Genomic DNA, 17504 nt, shown 5'->3' on the forward strand with positions numbered 1-17504 from the left:
CATTTGTGTTCTTTACGTGACGATCTTGGATCGATAATGCAATCTTATTAGTAAGGATTTTTGGGCAATGACGTGTACATGCCCGGATAGCTCAGTCGGTAGAGCATTGGACTTTTAATCCAAGGGTCCAGGGTTCAAGTCCCTGTTCGGGCGGCAACTTTTTTTCCTTATTTGAAAGTGTCGATTGGAAATTATACATATGTATCCTTTTTACGTGATATATATTGTATATGTATATATATTTTTTGTTACGTGAGTCTTACGGCCACACCTCCCGTCCTGCCGACCGGTCGTACGGGTCGATTCGCGAGAAGATAGACACAATATAGGAAATATTGAAGGATCGAGGAAATATGTAAATATTAGTAAGATCTATGTGTTTAAAAAGGTTAGTATTGATAGCCTTAAGAGTCTCGATTAGAGATTAAAGATCTACAATGATTAAAAATTAGGGTTAAGTAGTTTCTAGTGACGTTTAGGCGACTAACCAAGTCGAGACTATCAGCGAATTATATTACAAATAAGGACTGTTCTACGGTTAGCTAGGGAAGGTAAATTAATTAACATTAGTCTACTGGAATAAGGTGGTAAAAAAGGTTTGCTTCCCGATGTAGGCACCGTAAGGCCTAAGTAAAAACTTTTGTTTTTCCAATCCCTTTCATTTAAAATGATATTAGCAAAAGATAATAAATAGGCATTGAGAATCAATGATAACGTGCTCAGAAATGACACTAAAAGCAAGCGAAAAATGAAAATTATTTTGTTTGCGGCCGGGCCGCAAAAAGATTGTGGTCCAACCATATTGGTTGGGCTGATAACGGCAGTCCACTCCGGTACGCTATCCCACTACTGCCTACCACGGGAACTCTTGGCTGCTGGTTTTCACCCCTGGCCCGGTTCATCCCTCCTTAGCCAACCTGAATGCCACGGACTCCTCCATGGCACCCATATTGATGGCAAGCTTAGTGCGGACGTTCCGTCAACATGAGCTGGTCCGCTACGCAGTAGATCCCAGCCTCAGGCCATCCCACAATCAGACCTCACAGAAGCGTGATTACAGAAGCTGCCAACCTTCCAGTCGAAACTTTCGTGTCTAAAACTCAGCCACACGCCTCCGGATTGTATTCGATTTGGACGAACTGCTTTATCGGCACACCACTCCATCGACACGAAGCAGTCTCTGCGACCGCGTTGCCAACTGCGACTGATAAAAGCAGTGGGCTCTAAGCTAAATACCTTCTGGTCGAAATTGTTGGTTCACTTTTTAGGGCTGTAATTAAAAGTAATTAAAAATGACTCTCATTAACGAATTGAAAAAAAAAAAAATATTAATAAAAAGTGGATCGCCCGAACAGGGACTTGAACCCTGGACCCTTGGATTAAAAGTCCAATGCTCTACCGACTGAGCTATCCGGGCATTGCACAAGGCGCCGGCGAACTGCCCTGCTATCTATAGGAAAGTACAAGCGAGCAATTTAAATAGGGTCCTTGTCCAAATCTGCTAAGGTTCGATAGAGCTGAGTACTTCGCACCCGCCTCTTAAGCAACTCCGTAATCTTAGAACGGACTCTCCAATTTCACAAGTTAATGTATGTATGTATGTTGCAAGACCCACGCCATGCCAAAGGCTTTTCGTTTTGCCATGAATAACCAGTGGACTATAGTGACTTAACATATGAAAGAGACCGCTATAGACGATTTCATCGACAGGTATCTGACCTGTTACTCACGTAATAGGAATGCGGGATAGAAATATCAACATTTTTTTGGTAAATCGATACAAATTGGGAATACAAAAATAAAATCAAATCACTTTCAAAATTATGGTCGTGAAACTTTTTTGCAGTGTGTGGGCGTAGCCAACAATTTTTTTTGCATATAAATAATATGTTGGCGTGACAATTTTGTGAAACACTAAATTTTTATATTTTATGTTCCCTAGATCGGGACATTGTTCTGTAAAGTATATATATTCTTGATCAGGATCACTAGAAATTAAAATTTACTTTCTATGGGTAATGGTAAATTGTTTGCCATGCCCACTTTAAAGCAAACCGTCCCAAACCGCAGAGTCTTTGAAAAATGTGTCCATACATATTTTTATACCCGTTACTCGTAGACTAAAAGGGTATACTAGATTCGTTGAAAAGTATGTAATAGGCAGAATTAGGCGTTTCCGACAATATAAGGTATACATATATATTCTTGATCAGGATCAATAGCCGAGTCGAACTAACCATGTCCGTCTGTCCGTATGAACGCCTCGATCTCAGAAACTACAACAGCGTGCAGCTTCAATTTTTTATATATTTTGTAGATTTCTATAGATACGCCCACAAACTGCCCAAAACTGTCATGCCCACACTTTTTTAAAATGTGATATTTTTTCATTTTTGAATATAACTTGTCACATTTTTAACATTTAAGATTTAATTTTATTTTTTCACAAATTTCTACCGATACTCACAATGTTGAAATTTCTCGGTATCTGATAGTCGGGGAAGTCGACTATAGCATTTTCTCTTGTTTTCATTTTATTAGTTATCTTTTCAATTTCAATCTATATGTCCACAAAATTTGGCCCCGTCCACCCTAACGCTCAGCAGCCAAAAAAAGTTTTCAGCTTTCTCATTTGCACTCCCTTAGCTGAGTAACGGGTATCTGATAGTCGAGCAACTCCCGTGTTTCGGTTCAGTTTGATGAAAATCGGACGGCTATATCCTGTCATATGAACAGCCGGTAATTGAATTTATAATAATATAATCGGAATTATAGTTTGAATGTTTTTGACCCAAGTGCTTACAGCTTTCGTTAAGCCAAATGACAAAATGGAATAAAATATTTATTTATTAAAATATTTATGCGAACTTTTTATTTGAAGTTGACGTCTGAAATAAGCAATGTGAAATTGATAGCGTGTCCGAAAACTTCGAATATCAATCAAAAACACGAATAATCATTTCGCACTTTATAAATACACAACTTACTTGGCACAAATAATAAACCATCATTCGGCACGCTTAAATTTTTATACAGAAAATGTTGTATGTTGTATATGTAATCTTAACTAGTTCTTCGGCAACTAAATCCTAAGTGCATCTGATTTTTACTACAATTAAATTCGAAGTTCTGACATATGAAATGTTTTACCTGAGAGAAAAAGACGATTTAGACAAAGCAATATTTGGTAAAAGTTTGTCACAGGTAGAAAGAAGTGTGTCCGATGATATAAAGTACAAATATTCTTGATCAGGATTACTAGCCTAGTTGTTTACTTGTAGTATTAAAAGGTCTAAGATATACATAATATATGTTGAAAAGCATTTAACACGTAGAAGAAAGCGAAGGAAGGCTCTTTATCGATTTATATTAAAATCCCGATCAAAGAAAAATACCTCTTAGCGAGGTAAAAAAAAGGGTAAACTCAGATACTAGCAGAGTAAATGTTTATACTAGATTATTTATGAAGAATTTAGCGTTTCGGGTTCGAAAAACGTCCAGATCTAGGAATCAAAATATGTAGAAATTTATTGTTTCACAGAATTGCCACTCCCACACGTTTAAAATTGTTTTCAATGTTTATTTCATGTAATGTATATGCCAAAAAAGAGGCGGGTGCGAAGTACTCAGCTCTATCGAACCTTAGCAGATTTGGACAAGGACCCTATTTAAATTGCTCGCTTGTACTTTCCTATAGATAGCAGGGCAGTTCGCCGGCGCCTTGTGCAATGCCCGGATAGCTCAGTCGGTAGAGCATTGGACTTTTAATCCAAGGGTCCAGGGTTCAAGTCCCTGTTCGGGCGATCCACTTTTTATTAATATTTTTTTTTTTTATTTCGTTAATGAGAAAGTCATTTTTAATTGTGAAACAATTAAAAAGTGAACCAACAATTTCGACCAGAAGGTATTTAGCTTAGAGCCCACTGCTTTTATCAGTCGCAGTTGGCAACGCGGTCGCAGAGACTGCTTCGTGTCGATGGAGTGGTGTGCCGATAAAGCAGTTCGTCCAAATCGAATACAATCCGGAGGCGTGTGGCTGAGTTTTAGACACGAAAGTTTCGACTGGAAGGTTGGCAGCTTCTGTAATCACGCTTCTGTGAGGTCTGATTGTGGGATGGCCTGAGGCTGGGATCTACTGCGTAGCGGACCAGCTCATGTTGACGGAACGTCCGCACTAAGCTTGCCATCAATATGGGTGCCATGGAGGAGTCCGTGGCATTCAGGTTGGCTAAGGAGGGATGAACCGGGCCAGGGGTGAAAACCAGCAGCCAAGAGTTCCCGTGGTAGGCAGTAGTGGGATAGCGTACCGGAGTGAACTGCCGTTATCAGCCCAACCAATATGGTTGGACCACAATCTTTTTGCGGCCCGGCCGCAAACAAAATAATTTTCATTTTCGCTTGCTTTTAGTGTCATTTCTGAGCACGTTATCATTGATTCTCAATGCCTATTTATTATCTTTAATTGCTAATATCATTTTAAATGAAAGGGATTGGAAAAACAAAAGTTTTTACTTAGGCCTTACGGTGCCTACATCGGGAAGCAAACCTTTTTTACCACCTTATTCCAGTAGACTAATGTTAATTAATTTACCTTCCCTAGCTAACCGTAGAACAGTCCTTATTTGTAATATAATTCGCTGATAGTCTCGACTTGGTTAGTCGCCTAAACGTCACTAGAAACTACTTAACCCTAATTTTTAATCATTGTAGATCTTTAATCTCTAATCGAGACTCTATGCACCTCTTAAACACGCTGATTTTTTAAACACACAGTCTTACTAATATTTCCTCGATCCTTTAAAATTTCCAATATCGTGTCTATTTTCTCGCGAATCGACCCGTACGACCGGTTGGTAGGACAGGCCGGTTGGTAGGACAGGAGGAGTGGCCGTAAGACTTACGTAACAAAAAATATATATACATATAAAATATATATCACGTAAAAATCGACACTTTCAAATAAGGAAAAAAAGATTGCCGCCCGAACAGGGACTTGAACCCTGGACCCTTGGATTAAAAGTCCAATGCTCTACCGACTGAGCTATCCGGGCATTCGAACGTTGGTCGTCAAATTACGTTTATGAGAGGGATGTAAAGTATTGTCCCTGCAATCATACGTCACTTAAATTATAAAAATAAATTGTAATAGTATATTTTTTTTACTTTTGACATATTTAATTGTGTTGTCCGCTTTTATCAAATTGTATAAGCTCGGAAGTAATATATTACAATTTTTGTTCTTTAAATTTGATTCATAGGTTGTTATACATGTATTTTAAATAAATTTTGGAAGAATGAAGACTTATACCACTCCTTAAATAACAATGCCTATTTAAATTACTGTTAAAACTAATTTTTTGTGCAGATTCTTGCGAGCGCAGAACAGTATATTAGTGAAGAAAATGAGTTTGTCGGTACTTGTGATGAAAATAACTAACTATAATGAACTAACTATAACTATAATAAATAACTATGATGAATGAACTAACAATGAAAGAATAACAACTTGAGGTAAATACAGTATATGTATAAATATAGAAAATACATCTCTACGTTAAATATATTCTAACAAGTTGTAGGATCCGTAAAATAAAAAACTTGTGGCGAAAGCTTTCTGAACTGCTTTAAATTTGTTTGTACTGCTTGCACTTATACGTGTGCTTTCTGAATATTTGACACAAATGAAACCTTTACAAGCGATTTTCTAAATGCGTTTGAGTAGCTTAGTTGGTAGAGCTTTGTTCTTTTAAAGTATAATTACACGGTTCAAGACCGTGGACAGGCGGGTTTTTATTTTTTTTATAAATATTTCTTGCAAAGGTAAAATATATAAGATTTAAATTAAAATCGTATTTCTTTTTGGCAACAGTTTCCGTAAAAGTTCTGTTCTAGCAAGTGGTACATAGCATAAAACAAAACTCCTAACTTGTAGAGAAATCGTACAGAAGTCAGAGCAACATCTAATTGAACCCTCAGGAAATTAGCACCTTTTATTTGTGTTTCCATTTACTGTCGACTTCGTGGATATACCCAGCTTGTGCGACGAACAACGTTGCCTCTGCATTCTGTATCTATAGACGCTGCCGTATCTTCTACTCCACGGATATGTGTCTGAGAAATTTCAATAGAGATTGTGAGAGTGCGATGTTTGCTAAGCTCCGGCGGCAAAACGGAGAGCCCGGGTTTTTATTGTTAGAACTCTTAAAGGTACAGAGAAAAAACTTCCTAACATTCCTGACGATGCCATATGTAACTCATACAAATAAATAAATATACAACAATTTACAGTTCTAACATATTTAGATAGACTAATTATCAAATTAGATGTTTTACATTTGTCACCATATAAAATAAGGCGCACTTGTGTAGCAAGAATAGATTATTTTTTCTCCGTGCGATTGGATACGCTCGAGAATTTTTGACACACTTTCCTGCTCGTCGAAGACAATGAAGAAGGGTACATACTCGTATAGTATGTACCGATACCAAATCGTGGCGGCTCCGGTCGATTTAGCAACGGACTTGGATGCTGGCTGTTTGTTGCCGCCTGCCAAGTGAACTAGAAAACGAATGCGTTTAATTAGCATTCATTACGACGAATCATCAAATTGCCCCACCGCTCACGATGCAACAATAAAATCAGGGACGAAAGGCCCAAGAGAAGAAAACGTTTGGTGTACATGCTAATCTACAAAATAAACGCAAATATTTAGATGATAAACCAAAGTCAAGAGACGTTTTGAAAACTGTTCCATGACGTTCGGTGATGTGCCAGGGAGAAATTCCATCAAGGCTGCGACCATTAGCAACCATTTACCATTTACCTGTTGTTAGGCCGGGGTTACGGCCCGTTTCAGGTAGCCATCGCCTAAAAAAGAAAATCCAAAGGGAAATATGGGTCATAAATTAAAAATGGCAAACAAGAATGGGACAATGGGTTTTCCTCGTTACAGTCGTCTCTCTTTTCATATTTTCCTCGGCCGTTTATGACAGATTTCGAAAACACAAATGGCGAAAGTAAAAAATTCGTCAGTATTTTTTGGATTGCATCTGCCTAATGCTGCTACGAAGACTTATCAAGGTACCAAATTCGTTAGGAGGAGCAATTAAAAACGTTATTATTATTAACAACTTGTAAATAAGAGAGCAAATCATAAAAGTATTGAAATGCAACATAGTTCATAATAGAAAGAATATGTCGCATATACTTTTATCCAAAATCTGTATTCCTGATTGTTTTAAAATGATTTTGTATTTTCATTGTTCGATTTGACTAATCAAGACTAAACAGATTCTTGAACAGCCAAAGAGAAATTAAAGGACTCTTCGCATTTAAATAAAGCTTATTGAAATGTTGCTTATATCGACTTTCATAACGAAGTTGGCAAATGACTGGACTTAATGTAGTCCCCTTCGATGGCTAACTGTAATTATCAGTGCAACGAATTTGAATTTAACGAGCGCATCAACACCCGACTCCGCCCACAACTCTAATCCCATTCACGGTGAATGGGTGATGGGGTCTTGCAGGACCCCTCGAGGACCTCAAGTCTCTCTAGCGAGCATTTTCCTCCGCAAAGCGACGGTCTGATTAATGAGGCTTTAAATATCCCACTTTGATTTCATTCTAAAAACACGCGGAGCGTTCTCGGACGAAGAAGTTTCATTGACTCTCAGCTCGTTGGAGAGTACGGAATGGAGCAGGGGAGTTCTGCAGGGATACAGATATGTGTATATACATACATACACGTATGTAAGGAGAGCTACGCTGGCCCCGTAAATCGACGAGTAAGCTGAGGACCTCCTCCGCACACACACGAAAATCTATTGGGCAACGGAGAACTCTGGAAATAGAGTCCACAAATGTCTACAAACGAGCTGGATGTGTTCGAACTCTCCGAAGTACAAGCCCACAATTTTGTGCCCTGGAAAACTTAGAACAGGAGATGCCACACTTACCGAAACAGTCGAAAAAACTAGTAACTGGTTTGCGTAAAATATGGGTGCTGCGATGGGATTGCCAAACTATGGTTTTACAAAAATGTTTTACTAACATTATGATACTGAAGCACTGCCTTAAAAAATTCGTGGCGTCTTAGCCAGGCCAGAAATTTGAACATTGCAAGTAGACATATACACAGCTTGGAATGATTTTCAGTATATTCACTTACTTGAAACATTGAAATTTTTTTTATGTAATTTATTTTAATTTAATGAAAATGGAATGCTAACTCATGAAAAACAGCTAGTAATTAAGCTATAAACTGATATTTTGAAAAGCTTGCATTATACTTGGAATAAACGAAACCCGCAAATCTTAAGAATAGCACTGTTTCTCATTTTAAAATTGCTACTAAAAACGGATATCACATTTCAAGCGTTTAGTAAATATAAACATTTCACAAAGGGAAAAGGTCATTTCAAAGTCCCAGTACTTTAAAAGGAAAGCTCTTTATAAATTATACTAGGCTTAACTAATAAATGGATGAAATCAAATAGTGTGGCTTAAATTGCCAAACTTTAATAAATAATAAAGAAATAATATTAACCTTTATGTAGAACAAAAAAATGTATTGTACATTTTTCTTCAAGTGTGGCGCGCGGCGCTCTTCTGCAGCCTGGTACTCTCCGTGGGCTCTCCTACAACGTTCCTGCCCGATTCTCTCCCTGGAGTTACGTACTTGGGCCACACACAACCCAGATCCAGACCCAGATCCAGATCCCGACAAAGGGCGGGGAGGAGGAAGCGGGAGAGCGGGCATTATGGCTGTTATCAACGTGGGCAAAAACACCGCTTACCGCTCGGCGGACGTCGACTGCGCTGAAATGGTGAGCTGAGCTCACTTCAGTTTCAGTTTGAAATTTGACGCCGAGCGCGGCGGAACGTAGAGCGTTCTGCTCACAGACCAAAAAAGAAAATGCGGCCATCGCCCGCCGCTGCTTCAGCTGGCGTCGCAGCAGCAGTGCGGCCATTATCCTGCAGGAGGCTGCGACCTGATCCCTGGGTCATCCGATTAATATCTCTGCGAAATTAACGAAAAAAGCACTGGCAATCAAGTGCAGAAACACTCCAGAAATTCGGTGCAAAAGTGAAAATACAGACTAAATACAGACCATCGTTTCAATAAATGAATTGCTAATCTAGAGTAACTCGTAGTAAAACGGATTTAATTCAGAACTGCAAAGCACATTCCAATCAGGTATGTTCCCAACTTAAAATTTAAGCAACTACAAATTTTCTAACAAAAAAGCTGAGCAAAAGTCACAGTGTCACTACGCATGTGCACTGAAAGGGGCTGAGTGGGCGGCTTGGGGAGGTGGGTGGCCATAGTCAATTGCCATTTCCAAAGCCTGCGCCTGTCCTCGTTCTGGCTCGTCGTCGCCTCTGCATGAGTGTGTCTGTGTGTGCTCCGGTTCGAGAGTGTGGTGGTGTCGCAAGCGCCGGGAAATGTGCTCCTTTCATCCACTTTTCATTTGCGGAGAGCACACACCGAAAAGCGACCTAACCTCTCACCCCTGCAGTCCCAAAAGTCGGGCGCAAAAATAGGGAAAAAACACGAAACTGAATTTCAACCTCGTTGTCGCGCTATCAGCAGCAACAACAACCCCCTGGCAAGGCGGCCCAACCCCCTTTTCCATTCGCCCCTTTCCCACATCCCACATCCCGCTTACCAATTTCAATTTCCCCGCTCCTGGTGCAAAACACTTGTCCCGCCATTTAGTGCATGGGTTAAGTAGTATACCGAAATATTAGTGGCTGTGCCCAAGAAGCGGCGACAGCTGCTGCAGAACACCCACCCACCCACCGCGTTCCCGCCGTGGAATCAGACGATGATTATCGGGTCTAGATACGTCGAGTGGCAAGTGTTAAGCCGCGGAATGGGAGCGAGATGCGGATGCGGATGCGGATACGGATGCGGACCCAACCCCAAGACTGCTGCGGCGGCTGCATTTAATGCGAGTGCGTACATAGCGAGTTGCAAAACATTAAATGTACCGCGAGAAAAGGCATTCACACTGGCTGTGGTAAAAGGTCAAGCTCGAACTTTTCAAACTCCTAATGGATTTTGGTAACGTTCTACTTCACATGAACTATTCCAAGAACCTCTCTAAGCCTTTCAGCTCTTTAAAACCAATACCGCACTATATTCAAAATATTTGGAGCTAACTGAAGCACAGCTGCCCATTTAACAGTTTAGAAATACATTATCTGCTTCAAACTTTATATGGCCAGGGCTAACAATTTGGGTTCTTCAAAAACGATACTTCCCAAAACTGTTTCGTATATAAATTGCCTGCCCAGAAACTCACCTATTTTCTTGCCCAATAATGCTCAGTGTATTTATTTTCACTGGGAGTAATACAGATGACCAAACATTTGTGTTCTATGTAGCTGCATATACCCCTTTACATAGAGCCGTTGTGCAAATGTTGAGTGGGGCTGCGCGTAAGGTGCGTGTCATTCGATCTCTGGTCAGGGATGCGCAGCAATATGGCACTGCTTTCGCATCGGGAAGCCCCCTCGAAGAGCGACTCTTTTTGTAGGAGAAAGCGGCTACTCTCAAACCCAAATAGTTCAATACACCGTTTTCCGTTTTACCAATTGTTTCTATGCTCATTTAGTATGCAAATGGTTTGAACTAAAACCGGCTACTGACTAATAGGCACATGAACAGGTGAGGGCTAACCCAACTCGCTAGGTCACAGGCTTTATAGGAAAAGCAAAGCAAAACAAATAAGAGTTTATGGCTATTTTATGCATTCGCTGACGTTGGCTTTTGAAACCGTGGACCGCGAGCCATCGATTTTAGACAAATTCGGATACCCGTTCGTCTCAAGTTTGGGTGATATCTTTATGAAGACGCTCTGCCAACAAGTTCTCTTGTTTTCTGGTTGGGCTTTGACCTGAATCTGAATCATAAATTTAACCGGCCTGTTGTATAATTATTTGGATTGTCCACATGCCCCATAAAATGCATGCAATGTTGTCTCGAATTCCTCTGGGCAATTAAACCCTTTACAAGGGAGCTAAGCTGGGAAATTTTTGGTGAGAGGGAGTGCCCGAGATTAGATATGAGTTTTGAAAAGTTTGCATATGAAATGTACTCATAAATATGAAAGAGCTAAGGAAAGTGTTAAGCGTTTTCGGATTCAAATCTGTTGACTGTTAACGAGAAGTCTCTTCTGCAGTTCTGGGTTAATAGGTCAACAGATATTTGAGGCCATGTTGCATAAGTTATAAGTGCAAGTAGGCAAACGACTACATAAAGAAAAAGCTTTAATAAACTGCTTAATAATTTGTAAGCTTCATTATTGAATTTAAATTAATGTATTGCAATACGCAGTGAACAATTTGAAAAAATCCCACAAAATAAAATTAATGATTAATTGTTAATGGTTAATTGTTAATGGTTAATTGTTAACAAGCTTAGATCTAATGTCAAAACAAACCACTGTAAGCTGCCAAAAGTATTCAACCATTTTGGAAACCCCAAAAACCCCCTGAGAAAAAACATTCACCCCAAAGTTGACCTTGCCACATGCTGCTATTTTTATGAGCATATTCCCCTATCGAATTTCTGATATTAACATACCCTTAGTATCCCAATCAACCCCATGACCACTTTGAAGGAAACGGAACTGGGCTGGGAACTTCTTCCACCTAAATTGGGGTAACTGCAGTATGACATATTTATTGGCATTTCATGCAAATTTCCAAACAATCAGCTAGTCGAGGGAATCCAGCTGGTCTCGAAAATTGCACTTAATGAAATGCACAGTGAAGAAAACTTGAAAATATTCACATTCAGAGCTTTTGAGTGTTTTACGCTACTATGTACAAGCAACGGTCTCGCGATTGAAGTTGTTCGATTCCTTGTGATTAAAATTATAAAGGGTTTTACTTCCACTTCACTTTATAGCTTCCTGTTCAACAGAGAAAATGTACTCCGCCACCTAGAAGCGCATTTCTGTTGCCCGCGCATTTTCATTAAGCTCACTAAAAGATAAATTAAGACACTAAGAATAAATAAAATGCAGAAAGAGAAGAAAACAACCAGAGTCGCGAGAGGAAGGCGCGTTTTTTTGTAAACAACAAACAGACACCGACAAAATCGGGATAGCATAAAACGGACACGCAGACCGGTGTGCCAGCCCCAAACGATGCATATGGGGTAGAGATGCCGATACCTATACAGATTCGGATACAGATGTACAGATACAAAATGCCGCAAGCCTGGGCAGGTTCAAAATAAATGCAAAAAAAAAAAAAAAAAGAAAAACGCGGACCGCGAACCGTTTTCGGAATTTCTTTCTTAGTTCTCTTTTAGCATTTCTACCTGCCTCTCGATTTTCGCGGCGAATGGCAGGAAGGTGAAGTAGCAATAATAATATTATTCAGTAAACTGAAACAACCTTGGCCTCCGAAGCTCGACGCTCGATGCAAACAACTCAACATGGCAGAGTGCACAGTGGGCCAACGCTGATTGAATAGTGACGTGCAAGCACAATGAACAGTGACACTTGGCACCGAACTGACCAAGGTAAATGATCTGCTACCTTCCCTTCACCTCATTCCGCCCCAGACGGCGACTTTGATTTATGTGCGAAGTTGTCTTCATGTGCTAAAAGCAACATTGCAAAAATGTAGCCAGTCATTGCCCCTTTGTGCTGCCGTAACTGTTGCTGGAGGGTCGATGGTTTATGGGTCTGGTCAGGGAATAGGTTAGCAGATGGCGAGGGGGACACACTGAAGAAAATTACCTAGGTCCTGGGTCGTATATAGCTACTCGACGGAAAGTGAAAGAGTGGCAATTAACACGGCTTAGAGAGTATCCTTACAAAGGAGTACTCACTAATTCCGCTCATTGAACCAGTAATAACAACACCTTGGTTTACTAGTTTTCTTCAGGTGCCATTCGTTACTCGCCTTTTCTGCACTTTTCACGGTACTTCCGGAGGAGATTGCTCTGGGGATTCTCTTTGTATCTTCCCAGTGTTATTGCATCTCACGGCAGAATATATCCGCCTGCGGAGCTATAGACTGCCTTACAAAGAGAACAAACTGATTGAGTGATTCATGTGGCTTACAGAACTGAGTTATTAGGTTAGCCAAAAGTAATTAATGGACTTCCAAAGCGTGCGGTGCGATTGAAAATCGTTTCGGTCTATCTATCAGGCAGTAAAAATAGCGAAGGAATTTCTAAGGCTGCCGAAATTATATCTGACTCGCTCGTACATCATACTTATCGATAGAGATAGGGCAGAGTTATCAAGGAAATACTTTGTAAATTAATTAATCAATATATTTAGGTAACAATGAAAAGGCGATTAAATATGTTGAATTAAACATGAGAGGCATTACTTAAGTTTATTGCGAGTGTGGAGCGCTTCAAGACACCCAAAAGTGTAAAGTTAAGCTGTTCAAAATGTTATAGGGTCATGTCTGTTTTAAATAAAAAATGAAATAATACCTAGAATAAATTGTATTAAAAGTTGTAAATAAGTTATTAAATTCGTTAGCTTGAGTTTTAATTTAAAGTATTTGGTATTTAATTTCATATTGTCTTAAAACAGCTCACCAGGTAAACACGACTTGGTCAACTTAGTATCTTGAAAACAAAAAGGGGTGACACTTATGTATAAAAATAAACCTTTACAACACCCGAGTATAAGTGCATTTACTATCATTAGCATCTCGGCATGACTGTACACAAAGGCTGTGAATTGTTAGTTTCGATAACTACACGCTCCCAACCGAAAAATCCTTCGCTCGCTTGGCTGCAAGAAATTAACGACAGATCTATTATTTCCATAATATATTTAATGTTGCCAAATATTTGCACTGCATTAGCGAGTTTTGGGAGGCCGTTGTGAATGTGTATTTCCTGACGATTTCGCGTTAATTTTTTTTGCTTCTGGCCACGTGAAGTCAATTAGCATTTGTGATTCGGGGGTGCCGTTGCGCTGGGGTGATGTAATATATTTTGCGAATTTCGATTTGGCAAGACGGCGATAATTTGGCAAAGGTGTTGAAAAGTGGAGCACTTTGCAGCGAGCTTCAGCTGGATGATCACAGAGGCAAATGCGACTCTGTCCCAGCTGCCTTTCGCCTGCCTGGTCCTGCACCCTTATATTACTCTTTATTCGCTTCCAAGTCCTTGCTACCCCTTGTGCATGTGGATTGTGTGTACACATTTGGAGAGCTCTCTCTCTCTTTCGCTCGCGCCCTCTCTCTCCCTCTGAGAAGCAGGGTAAAATTAAATCCCGAGCAGCCATGTTGAGGCTGCAAAAAGGACAACAGGGGCTGCAGACAAAGAGGCACCGCAGGCAGACGGAAAGGGAGAGAGAGAGAGAGAGAGAGCACTAGAGGGTGTGCAAAGTCAAGCGATTCGTCCTCCTTCCTTTGTTTACGCAAGATTTGTTGCCATTACGGCCCTAATCCGGGGATTTCTAGGGTAACCGTAGCCCGCCGGCCCCGAAAGGCTTTTGACTTTGCCAGCTTAGTCCTGCCGCTTAGTGCTAATGAATCCTGCTAAAAAGTCATTAATTAATTGAAATTTGATTACAGGACACACGAACTACAACGTCGGAGCATCTGCCGGAGCGACGTCCTCCTCCCACGGCCATTACTCAGCAGTCTTAGCAGGGCTTAGTGCTGAATCATCGGCCACGTCGTTACCGATTCACCAATTTCCCGATTTGGAGCAGCAACGAGAGGGCTTAAAGAAGTGGCGCCGAGTGCTGGGAACCTCGACTGGCGACAGCGATCCAGGTCGGGAGCTTAGCAAGGCGACTCACTGATTGATTTCAGTGCAAACAGAGGACTCCGGAGCTAACACCTTGCCCATGGCCAGATCTATCATTCATTAAATGGGTGTCGTGTCGTGTCTATCCAATTTCCAGGCCTCGCACCCGTTTTATCGACGTGAAGAAAGTGCCGTAATCCGCCGGCAATCAATTAGATACAAGAGCTCTAAGCACTCCCGAAGACATCGCGCGGTATCTTATCTTATCGCCGCTTCTTCCGATAAGGTCTGGCAATACTTTCCGCACTACGTATTTCGGGCTGCCTCCTAATCTCGAGGCACTCGGTGAGGTCTTGGCTTCAGTTGGCTTCCAGAGGCGAGGGCGAAGACAACACGGAGCTGGCTTCGCCGGCGAAAGGCTTCCGTGACTTTCCGGACAGGAACCGCGACTCGAACACGGACACGAAGACCCTGCGAATGCCTCGATTTAATTGGCAGGCCACAGCGAGCTTTGTAATCACATTTATGGGTCATTCCATAATTTCGAAGGACTAGAGGAAACTGCTAGCCACCGCCGCATCACGTGTGGCACGATAAATATAATTTACCCGAGGCGCATGTAATTGCGGCGCTGCCTAAATTACCCCGCCTTGAACACACACATTGTATATGATTATTAACATTTTCACTTTTTTTGCAGTCGCGATTGCCCAGCGCAGTTCATTTCGCCCCTCCGACGTTCCTCATCAGTTTGCTCTACGTCTACCCTGTAGATCCGAATTTGTTTTATACTAGCTTTAAGGACAAATTCGGTTCTAGAGAGGTTTGTGTGGTTCAATATCCATCGGAAAAGTGAAGCTGATGTCAAGCGGAAAAGTGATTTTCATTTAAGTTTAAAGCAAAAAAAGTTGTCGTGACCAAATTCGTGCATATGTATTACCCACTTGATAAGATTGGGCTTAGTTGTATAATTTAATTACCAAGAAATTAGAAAGTAAAAGTCGAGATAATCCATAAAAAGGTTCACTGATTCTGCCTCATAGAGGACCTGAAATTTCAATCATTAACAGAGTAGATCATAAGATTATCATCTTAATTATTTTAGGATGACTCATTTCAATAAAATAACACCAATTACTGTTGCCAACTAACACATTCTCAGTGTTTACCATAAAATCCATGATAATGAATTGCTGTCTTGACACAATTTTCTTTGGCTTACATTTATAGATAAGAGCACGTATTAAAGTTTCACTTTTCAATGCCAGTGATTCAATGGTAAACGAATTTCAAACTTATAAGTTTTCCTTAAAAATTTTATTAGAACACGACCGATAAATATGTTTTGTTTTTAATTTTATGCTGTTTATCATAATAATGACCTCAATGCTCAAAAATATTTAAGCTTCAATCTTTAATATCTTCAATTTTTAATAAGCAATCAAGTTTTTACACATGTATTTATGCTAGGAAATAAAACAAATGTATGGAGTCGTGTCATCTATTATGGTGTTTATTCCTTAAAGATAGAGACGCAAATTTTTGTATTTTTTTTTTGATGACATAAGAAATATGTTGTTACTAAAGAACAAAATAAAAATAAATAAATCCTTAACCTTAAATGTTTACGTCAGTCTTCGAAGTCATGCAATTAGGTTGTTCCATTTGAAATTTGTAATGCAGACATTAGACTGCCTTACTTATTATTAAAATTCTCAAACATTTTTCCCTAGCGATCTGCTGATTCCAAGAATATTCACATCCTTCAATTGAATTAAGCAGCCATTTTCAAATTTCTTGCTACCGGACATGGGGCACTTCGTTGTTATTGCTGAATTCTTTCGGTTTCATTTATATTCCTGCCGACTTCAATTTATTCGATGTGTAGCATGAAATTTACATTCTGACAATTTTGCATACAAATTGCCATTACAATTTCGCAAATGGGTGTGGGGCGGTTCTTTCCTACTTGGATGTATGTGTGTGGCGTATCTGTGTCTGCGCCTTAACAAGGCATTTGGGTCAAGTCAATTGTGTGGCGTCGATTTCTGGTTGTGTTCGTGTGGGGAGGATTGTCAAAGTTTGCAGTTCTGCTAAAATGTTCATGCAGTTTGACCAATTTGCATAGAACGCCACTTGAATCTCATTCTTTGCCCATTATGCCCGTATACCTATAGCAGGGTTAGCAGGGCACCATCAGAATTAAACTGAAATACAATAATATAATTAATAATCTATAATATATAATATAATCTAATTTTCATCTCTTGGAATGCTTTAGCAATTTGTTTGAGGTACTATAATCAGTAGTAATCAATCGGTAGTTAAGGTTCTACCAAAGATTATTAGAATAAATAATAGCATAATATAAAACAAATAAATACTTTTGCTGTCATATACACACTAGATATTAACTTATTTGTAATGCCACGTAATAAAGAATATGGATATAATAAAAAAGGAAGTTATTTTTGTATTTTTTTTTCGATTTTACACTTTAAACCTTTGTTACATCACATTTGAAGAACTTTTTTTACTTTTTACTTCGATTTTCTTTTTTAATGCAAAATATGCTAGAGGGGAAATGGCAGTAGATCATATAGCACAGATTGCACCCAAATATGATTTAGAGAAACTCTATTCGCTCTTGTCATTCCGGAAATGTCCTTAATTCAATAAATTCTTCTTGGTCGAAGAAGTTCAACATTCACAAAAATCGATCTGGCCATGTCCGTCTGTCCGTATGAACGCCTCAAT

General features: G+C 39.8%; 4 non-coding genes across 4 annotated transcripts; 2 read left to right on the top strand and 2 right to left on the bottom strand.

Annotated features, from left to right (window-relative positions):
* Positions 1–80: 80 nt before the first annotated feature.
* On the top strand, positions 81–153 carry Trnak-uuu. The gene has a single exon. It is a non-coding gene; the product is annotated as a tRNA-Lys (tRNA).
* Positions 154–1344: 1191 nt separating this feature from the next.
* Trnak-uuu lies at positions 1345–1417 on the bottom strand. Its single transcript has one exon. It is a non-coding gene; the product is annotated as a tRNA-Lys (tRNA).
* A 2313-nt stretch (positions 1418–3730) lies between these two features.
* On the top strand, positions 3731–3803 carry Trnak-uuu. The gene has a single exon. It is a non-coding gene; the product is annotated as a tRNA-Lys (tRNA).
* A 1175-nt stretch (positions 3804–4978) lies between these two features.
* Trnak-uuu lies at positions 4979–5051 on the bottom strand. Its single transcript has one exon. It is a non-coding gene; the product is annotated as a tRNA-Lys (tRNA).
* Positions 5052–17504: the final 12453 nt, after the last annotated feature.

Source organism: Drosophila erecta, unplaced genomic scaffold, assembly GCF_003286155.1.
Source record: "Drosophila erecta strain 14021-0224.00,06,07 unplaced genomic scaffold, DereRS2 tig00000000-arrow-pilon, whole genome shotgun sequence".
NCBI lineage: Eukaryota > Metazoa > Arthropoda > Insecta > Diptera > Drosophilidae > Drosophila > Drosophila erecta.